The following is a 12,053-nucleotide window of genomic DNA, read 5'->3' as shown; positions in this document are numbered from 1 at the left end:
TCTATACCTTAGAGTCACAATACTTATCTCAGTATCTCTGATATGTTCCAAGACAAATTTAGGCCTACCAACGATAAGTCAGTTCTTCACCTGACCTCCCCTGAGCTCTAGCCCTTTTTCTGTCAAGAACAACACAATTCACAGGTCGAAAAATTTGTTAACATTAACCCCCAAGCATAACTCTACTTCTAAAGGGTCTCACACCAACATTTACCTCCCACTGGTGGCTTGGAAGTCATCATATTTCTCTCCCAAAGTGGCACCAAGATGGGAGTACTAGATTAATGGCATTTATCATCAACCATTAGCACTTTCTCAAAAAATCTATAATTTCCTCAGTAGCCTCATGGCATTTTTCTTTAACCATTACTTCTTTTGTCGCTTCTCCCTTTTTCCCTAGCCGGGTTCTCTCTCTTTTTTTGGAACCGTTTTTTTTCCCAATTCGTTGGAATATAACTAAATCCTTCAACTTCCTTCTGACTGAAAAAGGAATTTTAACTCCTTGAGTGGTCTTCTCACAATCTTTAGGAATATTATATATATATATATATATATTTTTTTTTTTCCTTAACACATTTAACATATTAGCTTTGTAAATTTACATGCATATATACACAATTGTTACACATACATACATACATAACTATTTTCCAATACTAACTAATCCACCAAAATGCATAATTCTTACCACTTTTTTATTATTAGAGTATTCAACTTGAATCATAAAGTTTCGAATCATTTCACCAGTGACATTAGAAAAGAAATGATAGGTATGTATATTTTCTGTATAAGAAGTTGGAAACTCCAAAACTAATAATCTAACTTGGTGAATTCTGAATATAGCTGTATTTTGTACAATTATTGTTGCTTTAATTAGTATCATGAACATTAAAAGAATAGAAAATTCATAGTTGATTTGATTACAAGGTACCATATAGTGTAAACATAAACATTTAAGCATGTCGCTCATGCTTCTAAGCTAGTATGGAGGGATGGCCTTGGAAATAAGTTCCAGTACATGCAGTATCACATGGTTAAGTAAAACACTCTTGGATATAGTTACATAATCTATTTGCATAGGTATCCTACTACTACCATTTCTGCAGAAAGTTTACTGAGAAGAATTATGAGCTTTAACTTTGATGAAGTGTTTAAGGGAGAAATTAATGATGGAATAAGTAACTGATGGATCATAGAAGTATCTATTATTTAAACAGGGAAGTATTAAATTTTTTAGGAGATACCTCAATAGAATATTGGTTGAGGATCATATTGAAGTATCCATAGAGTTGGAAGTTATAAAGACTAAATACACACACATAGAGTAACATAATAAAAACGTTTTCTTACAAAGTATATTAATTATATATAAACTATGGTACGGGAATCATATCCACATAAAAGTGAGTACAGATTATTCGAAAATATGAATAATTCCAAAACATGTCTATCTGGGCATACTATAGAGTCAAATTAGCACAAATGTTTCAACATACAAAATATTGAGTTCAAATATTGGACTCTTAAGCTACCAAAATAACTTAATGCCAAGTATTATGAAACCTATACAAAAATTTTTAAGTAGACAACCATGGCCATCATCAATTGGCCTTAATCTCCATATCATTTAAATACTTGTGGAAGAAAAGAAGTGTTAAGGAGGTACATACCTGGTAAAGAAAAAATAATTTATTATGTTGAGAAAATCTATGTTGGGATTGGTAGTTAAAAACTATAAATAAAATTACTTTCATAGCACCCTTACCATAATATTTATATCCATAAAATAAAAGGGTCTTGAACTGAGAATCTCACAATGAATTTCACTATGATTCGTAGTCTTAAATGACCTATTGTAAGCATATGGGTAGTCAGGAATCTGAGAATACATTCAAGGTTAGAATATTTTAAACTAGGAAAGAGGGGATTCACAAATATAAAACCTTTCGTCTATGATATACATTCATCGGAACCAAAAACCCATTTTTGACACAATATACTGGGGTTTGTGACCCAAGTACCAACACAATAATAACTGAGTGCAAGGGTCTATAATACACTTTAATAACTAAAATGGGGACATTTTTCCAAAAATAAAATATACCAAATGCTAAGGAATAATATGAAGACCAAAAACCCTTTTATCGAAAAATAAAGAAGAGTAAAAAATAGAGATGTGGTTTAATACCTAGTCGAAATTTCTTCTTCTAAGGAAAGCTTTGACACTGAGATGACAAGGGCTTTCTTCAATAGATGATATATTTAATTGAAACCCTGAGAGAAATTCAAAGAAGAAACCATTTTGTCACCTATAATTAAAAACCTGAGAGGGAATCTCCTAAGAAAATCCCTCTTATCAATTAAAAATGGAACGCAACAATTAAATCATACATCAAATCCAAGCTAAAAGTTAAGGAGACTTGTGGCAATGGAGGATAAGAGGGAATTTTTTAAATGTTTCTCAAAGGATATTCAACAACCCCAAATAAATTGTTAGCCAAAATTTATTTTCCACACAACTAAAGGTAATGAAAAATTCAAGGTCAAATATGGTAAACTCTTGATAGTATAAACATTAGAAGAATTGTGGATGATTGCTTACTTGTCACTTGTAGCTTGAGGAGATGCCATAGGGTGGAATAAAAATCAAAATCATTATGGAAACAAAATGTCATTAATCACCAACAAAGCATGAGTGTAGATATTAAACCCTAATTCATTGTCGATAAGTTCTCTATCCCTAGAGAATGAACATAATGTGAAATAACAAGTCCAAAAGGTTAATCAATCCAAATGATTTGGAGCATTGAGCCATCAATGCCATTTAAATGCCTTAGACCATATGAGTCATCCATTCATGACCCCATCACATGGATGGGTTTGAATGTCTGTTTTGCATCCAAAACATGTAACATGGGACCCACACACAGGAATTCCATGTATGACTTGGGGAGTGGGTCAAAAATGGCATCAGTATATCAAAGTATGTAGACTATGATGGAAGTTCGCATGTCTTATGTTTTGATGACTTAAAATTTGTTATGAGGCATAGGCATGGCATGGTGAAATAAGAAAATGAATATAACCATTTGTAAAAATAAATCATACCATGTCATAATGGAGGTACTATGGATAGTCAAGGTTGTTTAAGTGTTATTGAACCCAACGTTAAGAGCTTTAATTTCTTTCCTTATACATATATATATATATATATATATATATATATATATATATATATATATATATATATATATATATATATAATCCTTTTTAAAATAAAAATAAAATGAATCATGATAGAAAGAGTGCTTATATACCCATTTTATCAATAGAAATCACACTTAGGAACATACACATGAGAATATTGACTCTATATGACCTTGGAAGATTTGTTTAACTGATGAAGCTCATGTTTATATCACAAAGTGTTAGAAAGAATGATAAATATACAAGGATGTAATAAAAATAGTAGATAAATATATTTAATAAGATAAGAACATTTATTAAGGAACAAACTACCCTACAATTTACTTATGATAAAATTCAAATTTTGGATTAAGAATAAGTGGGAATTTTTTTTTAGTATGTAAATTGGAGGTACAATACATGTGGTATCAGAGCTCTAGGTTACAGTGTTGTCACCTATGAGCCAAATCATAGCTAGAATTTAACATAAATAAATGTTCTGTCTTACAAAATAAGGAGAAAAGTTAAGAAGAGTCACAACAAAGAAATCTTCGAGACCTCTTGATGTATATGAAATTTGTGTACAACTTTGTGGCGAGATATCATCACATTTGGTAAAGTTGTTATAGGTTGTGAGAGGTAGGAAAGAAGAATTATCAAGAATTATAGCACATAATGAAAAACCTTTGAAATTTAGTGCCAATAAGGAAAGGCTCATAAAAATTCTAAATGAAAAAAAAAAAAAAAAACAAAAAAAACCAACCTCATATAAAGGAGACAAAGAGGAATCCCACAAAATGAAGGATTATAATAGTGTAGATGAGAGTGAGTATCTCAAACCTAAAAATAAAAATAAACTAGTTGAAGAGGGAACTGAAAGTTCAACCAAAATGCCATTGATAACACCTAATCAAGTGAAGAAACAAAAATTAGTGTTGGAGGGAGAATTTAAGAAGATTAGGAATTTAGTATTTGACAGTGAATCAAAAAAGGTAGCTAAAGAATGGTTGTTAAACATGAATATCTACTTTCCAGTATATGAATATCCAAGTAATCTGAAATTCACATTGGCCACTTACCAGCTGCAAGGTAAGGAATACCTATGGTAGGATGAAATTAGGACTATACATAATATCTAATATAAGAGTGTAAGTTGAGAGGATTTTCAAAAGAACTTCAAAGGAAAGTATCTGATAGAGAGGTATTATGATGATAGAGTTGAAGAATTCAATGAAATAAAATATGGTTCACTGATTCATCAAATGTTTACCCCTTTCCTTAAAGGAGAAGATTGACTATGATAACCCCAAGATAATGTATGATACTCTCTAAAAGGACAGAATATGTTACACAAAATATAAAAAGGGAATTGACAACACAATTAAACCTTGGAAAATAAGAACGAGGATAAATTCATCCAGGGAATAAAGGGTTCAAATCCTCTTCCTTTAATAATTCTATCAAAAATGATCAAAATAGAAATTTCAATGGAATAATAACCAATGGAAGTCTTAGTCACAAACAAGAATATTGAAGGTTGATCTTAATGGTAAAAGATACAATGAGAAGTAAAGAGAAACGTTGAAGTGTTGGGGGTATGGGTGGCCTCATCTACATAGAAATTTCCCATATAATGTTAAGTCTAATCAACATTCACACAATTTACTAGAAGCTTCCATGGTAAATGATGTGGCTAGGAGTATTCCCAAAATTATTGCATCCTTAGAGGATTGACAAGATGAACATCAATCCACTATGATCAAAATACAAGGTAATATTCTGAACCAATTTCTATGAATTCTAATAAACCCGTGAGCTATTTTAAGTTATGTTAGTCCAAATATAGTGGAAAAGTGCAAGTTGAAAATGGAAAAACACAAAAACTCTTGGCTAGTACAATTAAAATATTAATAGTTTATGTAGCCATCCTCGTGTTATGCTCCTATACCAATAGGTATCATATTTCATGATTGACTGGTTTAGCTCTGCAATATGTTCATCCCTTTTCTCGTGGCCAAGGTTTTCCATATTGTAAGAGAATCAAAACAAGTTAAAAAATGTAAAGAGGGTATGCCCTAAAAGAAAAATCAAAGGGAAAAAAGAATAAGATGGTCAAAAAATGAAAAAAAGAACCCCAAACAAAGGACCAGGAAAATGTGCAAGTTCAAAATGCCACTACTATTCTGTTTTTGCAATAATCTAATGGTGTGCAGCTTGTTGACTTATGCCACCATTGATGAATGACCAAACAACTCAATCTTGGCTAGTTCATGTCTGAATTTACTTGTTTTAGTGATAGAGAATAAAATCTGTCCAAACTGTTCAATCTTGGCAGATAAATAGTTAGGTAGAGAAGCAAAGGAGCTCAACTGTTTAAACTGAGCCCTTGGAAGAAATAAGTGCAGATTTAGGTAGGATTGCAATCAAAAGAAAAGAAATTGATGAGGGTTTGCTAGCCTAAGTGCACCCATAGAAAAAAAATAAAAAACATTAGATACAGTAGGCTGGGTAGGCAGTTTTGATGTTGCAGAAGGAAACTTGTGAGTGACTTTGTATCTCAGAGTAATAATCTACCTCTCTCACAGGTACTATGGCAGAAGCATGACTAACTTCCCTTCACACTTTTCCCCAATCATTTACTAACTTCCCCAAGGATATTAAGATCTACTTAATATCACTAAATCACTCCATCTCATTTCATGAAAAGCCCTAAGTAAAACCACATTCTTACTTTAGGCAAAGAGCCACATTTCTTGTGTACAATCCCTATTTTTCCCTTTAAGCCTAAGTTTCCTAAACATTAAACTTAGCGCTTTCCTTTCAAAATCTCATATTAGAAATTAACTTTATTATTTAAAACCCGCGCAAATATACCCCTCTCGTATTATGTATATAAAATAAAAACCCCATGTATTAATATTCCCCGCCCCAGTTTAAATATAAACCATATCACTATTTAAAATTGGGAATTTATAAGTTCACCTAGAACTTATTAAACAACCCTCCCCGCGCACAATTTTAAGGTTAATTAACATCTGGTTAACTAACAGCCTAATCACCCCGCAACCAATCAAACTGTGCCTGATGTCATTAACTTAATGTTAATTTGATCGGCCCCCGCGCATTAACCCTCCATCACCTTCGTTGACCGCTAACCGTCAGATTTGGGACCGCTCATCCAACGACCCACGATCATATTGCGACCCCCTCATCGGTCGCACCTTAAGTCCCGGGGAGCCACCGGTATTGCTCCCGTACTATGGACACACGTTGCGCTCCCGCCTTGCTTGCTACCTCCCGCCCGAAACCGCCAGACCCCAAAAGTGGTGCGGGGGGAAACCACTTACCATACTTTGCTTCACGACAAAATGTCACATCGCCGTGACGTCAGCTGCACAATAAATGCCAAAAAAGTCCCGCCAAAGCCAAAATTTTCTTAAAACCATGATAAAATGTCATTTTCATCCATTTTTTCTGCGCACTGCTTTCATGCAAATTACGTCTAGTTCATTGCTCGAGCATACAATCTGCCACCCGATGAAATAAATTTCAGCATCCTACTTCGCAGCTCGTCGATCAACCTGCAATTGCATTGTTCGCCTCTAAAAAACAGGTATTTACCCCAATTCACTTCCCGAACCAGTAATTTCGTTTTTTCCTCTATGAATTTTACCCAAAGAGCCGAATTCAAGCTAAATTCAATGTGTAGTTCTCCGAGAAAGGCACACAAAACTACCGTTTTACCCATTTTTTCCACAAAAACCTGACCTCCAGTTTGAAAACACAAGAACCAAACATGGAACCACCCGCAGCCCTGAACGTCGCACCCCTCAATGCGCCTCATAAATACCTAGATTGGTTACCCTTGGCTGACAGAGATTTTCAAATAAAAGAGTTATCTGGTGACATGAACCATCTCCAGGCATTTTTCCGAATTAGGAATAGTCATCTGAGCAACTCTGATATCTATGGAATATGGGAATCTAATCTTCCCAGGTATTACCTTCCCTCAGTCAATGTATTCCCGGATATTATTCACCAATGTTATGCCAACTATGACCCTATCAGTAAAGTAGTTATGACCCCATCCCAAACTGTTCTCTTTTACATAACTGTTGAATCTATCAATGAGATGTTACACTTCCATCCCACTCAGCCCCTTGCTCCTTTTTCCATGGGGTATCTACTTGAAAAGGCTTCTCAATTGTCCAGCTCAGAGATAACCCGGATTGCTCAATTATTCATGAGACTAGATTGCCAACCCCAAGGCCCACCTCCCTATGTGCATTCCTGGTTCACTGAAACTGGCAGGCTTATTCTTGACATGATATCCTTTATCTTGGGATTCAAAACCAGTGAATATGTTGATGAGACCATCTTAGTTATGTTGTCAATGTTTACTCCAGGACAGCCCCCTGCTGTCAAATATGATTATGCCTCTTTCATTGCCAATAAAATCAATGAGCAATTCATAAATCTGGACAGAGAAGGAGTCTTCAAGTACACCTCATTCATATACCACCTTCTGCTATATTATCAGCCAGACAGCTTTTCATTTCCCATCAGGAAATTGGATTCCAAAGGAGAGCAGAGGTCTGTGATCTTTTGGACCTCGGTCTTCCACAATGTTTGTGAATCCCCTTATACCTACTATGAATTCATTAACTTGTTTGTACATCCAACCTCCACTCTATCGATAGGATCTCTTCCTCCTAGGCTCTTTGGTGATATAAAGAAGATTTTACAGCTTTCCAGACAATGCAAGATAGGTGACTGGTACCTCTACCAAAATCATACGGAAATCAGAATATATGGCTGTGAACTGTGCCCTTTCAAGTTGCCCAAATATGTGCCCATGAGACTATTTGCACTGGAGTATTTCAGGCAGCTTATCAATGCATATTTAACCCACTTTTGCAATACAAAGAAAATGGCTCAGCTGAGAATAAAAAACCAGTTAGGCCCTTTTATCATCCATAAGAGGGAGGCATGGGAAGATGCTGATAAGATATTAGGGGAAGACCTTAAATTGAAGAAAAGTTTCTGGTGGGTGCCATATGACCCAAATAGCTTTATAAGTGACAGAAAAGTAAGAAACAGGCTATCGGCTTATATACATCATAGGATCCCTGAAATTGAACAGTTTGCTAATCAGGATGAGTGGGTAGAGGGTACATTAATAGAAGAAATTACTGAACAAGAAAAGATGGAAAAAGCTATGAAAGATCTTGAAAAGACCCTTGACCTGGACTCTTTTGGACAGGTATCTTTCAAGCTGCCTCAGCAAACCAGAGTGGGTACATCTTCTGCTGGAACTTCACAGCAGCCTGTACAAGAAACTAGCACACCAGTTACAGGGTCTTCTAAGGGCAAGGAAGTGGCAGACACGGAGCAGCAAGCAATGAATGAACAACAGGGGCAAATTCCTCCGGTCCAAACCAAAGCAATATAGATTCTTGCATTACAGACTCCTCTAAATGAGGAAAGAGGCAAGAAAAGAGACAGGGAAGAAGCCACACCTATCAGTGAGCCTGCAGAACAACCAGGGGAAAAAAGGCAAAGACTCAATCCTATGTCAGAAGAGGAAATATTTGAAGAAACAACGGAAAGTTTAATAGGGGAAAAGATAGCCAACCAGCAGACATCCCCGGTGGTGGAAACATCAACTAGCTCACATAGGCAGGAGCTAGAAAGGTAGCATAGTGTGGAAGTTTCATCCACTAGGCCACCAAGTAAGCAGGCCTCTGACATCAAAAGGACGTTCAAAGAGATAAAGGCTAGAAACAAACCACTAAGGCTGCAAATTTATAACCAATATCTTAAGATGGCCCCCACAAACCAACAAAGGTTGATGTCTGCCTATGACATTAAGGAGGGCAAAATGATCATGAGTTATTTTAAGCCCAAGGTGTAGCAACCACAATCAACAGTTGATTACATCAGGATGAATTTGGAGGTCTTAGCTAAGGATATTCATCCCATGGACCAGATTGAGCTGCATAAACAGACTAGAGAGATGGTATACTCCACACTAGTTGATAAAGCTATATTAGCTCATAAATTGCAAAACTCCTTGAATAATACCTCTACTCAGTTAGATTTGGAGAAAGCTTCTTCTCTAGCAAAGGACAACAGGATCAAATCCTTGGAAGAAATTATCATTGAACTGGGACATGATCCCAAAGATGCCAAAGGCATAAAGGCACTGATGAAGAAGAAAGAAGAGGACATTGTTGCCCTCAGAAAACAGTTGAAACTGCCTCCTTCTATGCATCCACAGACTGCAGAAGTTGTACAACAGAAATCTAAAGAGGACATGATGGACCTGCTCATGAGACTGAATGAGAGATTGAGTGAGACAAAGCAGGCATTGGAGAAAGCTCTACAAGAAAAGCAGGGAGAGTCGACCTCCCAACCACTTGAAGTAGTCCCAACAGTCACTACTCGCCCCTCCAAACTTATAACAGCATTGCCTCCCACTGTCCCGGCATCAACAACAGAGATCATTACAGATACCTCAGCAACAGCACCAGGCAGCAGTACTACTATGAGTACAGAACAACTGATAAAAGCCATGGAAGAATTAAAGCTGCAAGTATCAGAATTGAAACTGGTCAAAGAGCAATTGGCAAAGGTGGAAAAGAATTATGATAAATCCAAAATGAATGTGGCAGAGAAAACAAGGGAGGTCAAAACATTGGAGAACAAGGTGAGAGCATTAGAAAAGGATCTCTCTCTGGATAAACCTCTAGCAGAAATCCCTTAGTAATGTGTGGAGATCTTTTCAAGTCATCTATGAGCAGATTGACCTAGTAAGAGAGGTCGAAGGGGAGATTCAAAAGGCAAGGGCTTTATTGGGACAGATGCCTGAACAAGCTAACTGGCTAATACATTTTTTGAACACTAAGACCAGTGAAGAACTAGAGGCACTGCAAATCAGAGACAAAACATGAACCATTCTAGAAATTAAGAGTGTTCTAACCATGAGAAATATGAATCAAAATTTGGAAAGGAGATGCCAGAGCATGCAGGTGGAGATTGATTCTTTCACAGAAAAGTTTACAGTCTTGCATAAAAAAGGTCTGCCAAATCCTTTGGGGAGTAATGATTACCTGATGAGACATGTAGATTACACGCACAAGTTGAATAAATATGTTGTTGATCAAGTTAATACATCATCAAGTACTTCAAGAGAGAAGGCACTTCCATCTGGTCAAGCCCTCTACGACAGCCTGGAAAATTTATTCTACATTGAGCACGAGGTGGAACATCTAGTCACCATCCCACCTCATTTGTTCAAATACATAGAGGCTGGCGAAACTTTGAGGAAACTTCAGAGACATAAATTACCAGGACCGCAGTGGTGGCAAAGTATGTTAGAGATTCTATAAACTTATCTTTGGTATATTTGGTCAATTGAAAATTTTGGACCATCTACTATAATGCAGAGAACATAAATGAATCAGAGTCATGCGGGTCAAAGCGCATCACATGAGATTTGAAGAACATCTGATGCAAGACGAAGCAGCCAGCACAAAGTATCAGTGGAAGACGGCCGTAAGCGGACTCGCAACACCTACCTCTGGTACATCTCATAAATATGGGACAACCAGCACAACATCAATTTATTACATCAATTTATTGTTCCCCTGTTTTCGAGACTGTCGGTGGAACATCTGTTCACCATCCCACCTAATTTGTTCAGATACACAGAGGCTGGCGAAACTTTGAGGAAACTTCAGAGACATAAATTACCAGGACCGCAGTGGTGGCAAAGTATGTTAGAGATTCTATAAACTTATCTTTGGTATCTTTGGTCAATTGAAAATTTTGGACCATCTACTATAATGCGGAGAACAGAAATGAATCAGAGTCATGCGGGTCAAAGCGCATCACATCAAAGTTGAAGAATATCTGACGCAGGACGGAGCAGCCAGCACAGAGTATCAGTGGAAGATGGCCGTAAGCGGACTCACAGCACCTACCTCCGGTACATCTCATAAAGATGGAACAACCAACACAACATCAATTTATTACATCAATTTATTGTTCCCCTGTTTTCGAGACTGTCTGTCTCTATCTTTGTAAAACGCATTAATCATCACCAGATATTACTTCTCTCAGATATTTTGTAAATATATTTTGATGTTTTTGTATAAATACCCCCCCAGATGAAGTATTTGGGGTTGGTGGGCGTTCATAGTTTTGACTGTAATACTAAAATTTTCTGGAATAAAAGGCCGTTGGAACCATTTGTTGTCGAGCTTACTGGATGAGGAATTGATGCTAATAACCTGTTACAGAATTCTTGAATCATTTTATGGATCAATAAGTCCCTTCTAAACTTGTTTTTTACTATTTCTACATTTATTATTTCACCTATGTTTCATAATCTCAATATTAAAGAAAAAGAATAATTCAAAATTTTCTTAATTGCACTCTGTCTTCAATCTTGGTTATTTTCTATGTTTTCTTCAGAATTAGTATAAACAATGAATTCTTAATTGTTCATGTTTCCCCTGATTCTTACATCTTGAATTTTTGCTAAGGAATTCTTAATTGCTCCTTAGCAGTAATCAACCATTTTCCCTCTGTCAAAATATGATGAAGGATTCTTAACTGCCCTTCATATATCTGACTCCATTCCATCTGATTTTAGCCTTTAAATTGTTCCATTTCTGAATACCTTGCTCTGTGATGCCATTCTCTATTTAGAAACCGAATCCAGGAAGCTATCCTTCTCTGACTCCATCATGCCCAATGGACTGAAACTTTTCAGTTTTACCTCACTATTCTATTGAGTCCTTCCAACCAAACTTAAAACAAAACCCTTGTACTTCATAACTAGCCTAACACACTTTAAACAA

Source organism: Pinus tabuliformis, chromosome 9 (genome assembly GCF_031772625.1).
Source record: "Pinus tabuliformis cultivar Carrire ecotype Pingquan chromosome 9, CPIR1, whole genome shotgun sequence".
NCBI classification, from domain to species: domain Eukaryota; kingdom Viridiplantae; phylum Streptophyta; class Pinopsida; order Pinales; family Pinaceae; genus Pinus; species Pinus tabuliformis.
Note: the sequence above shows the minus strand (reverse complement) of the source record.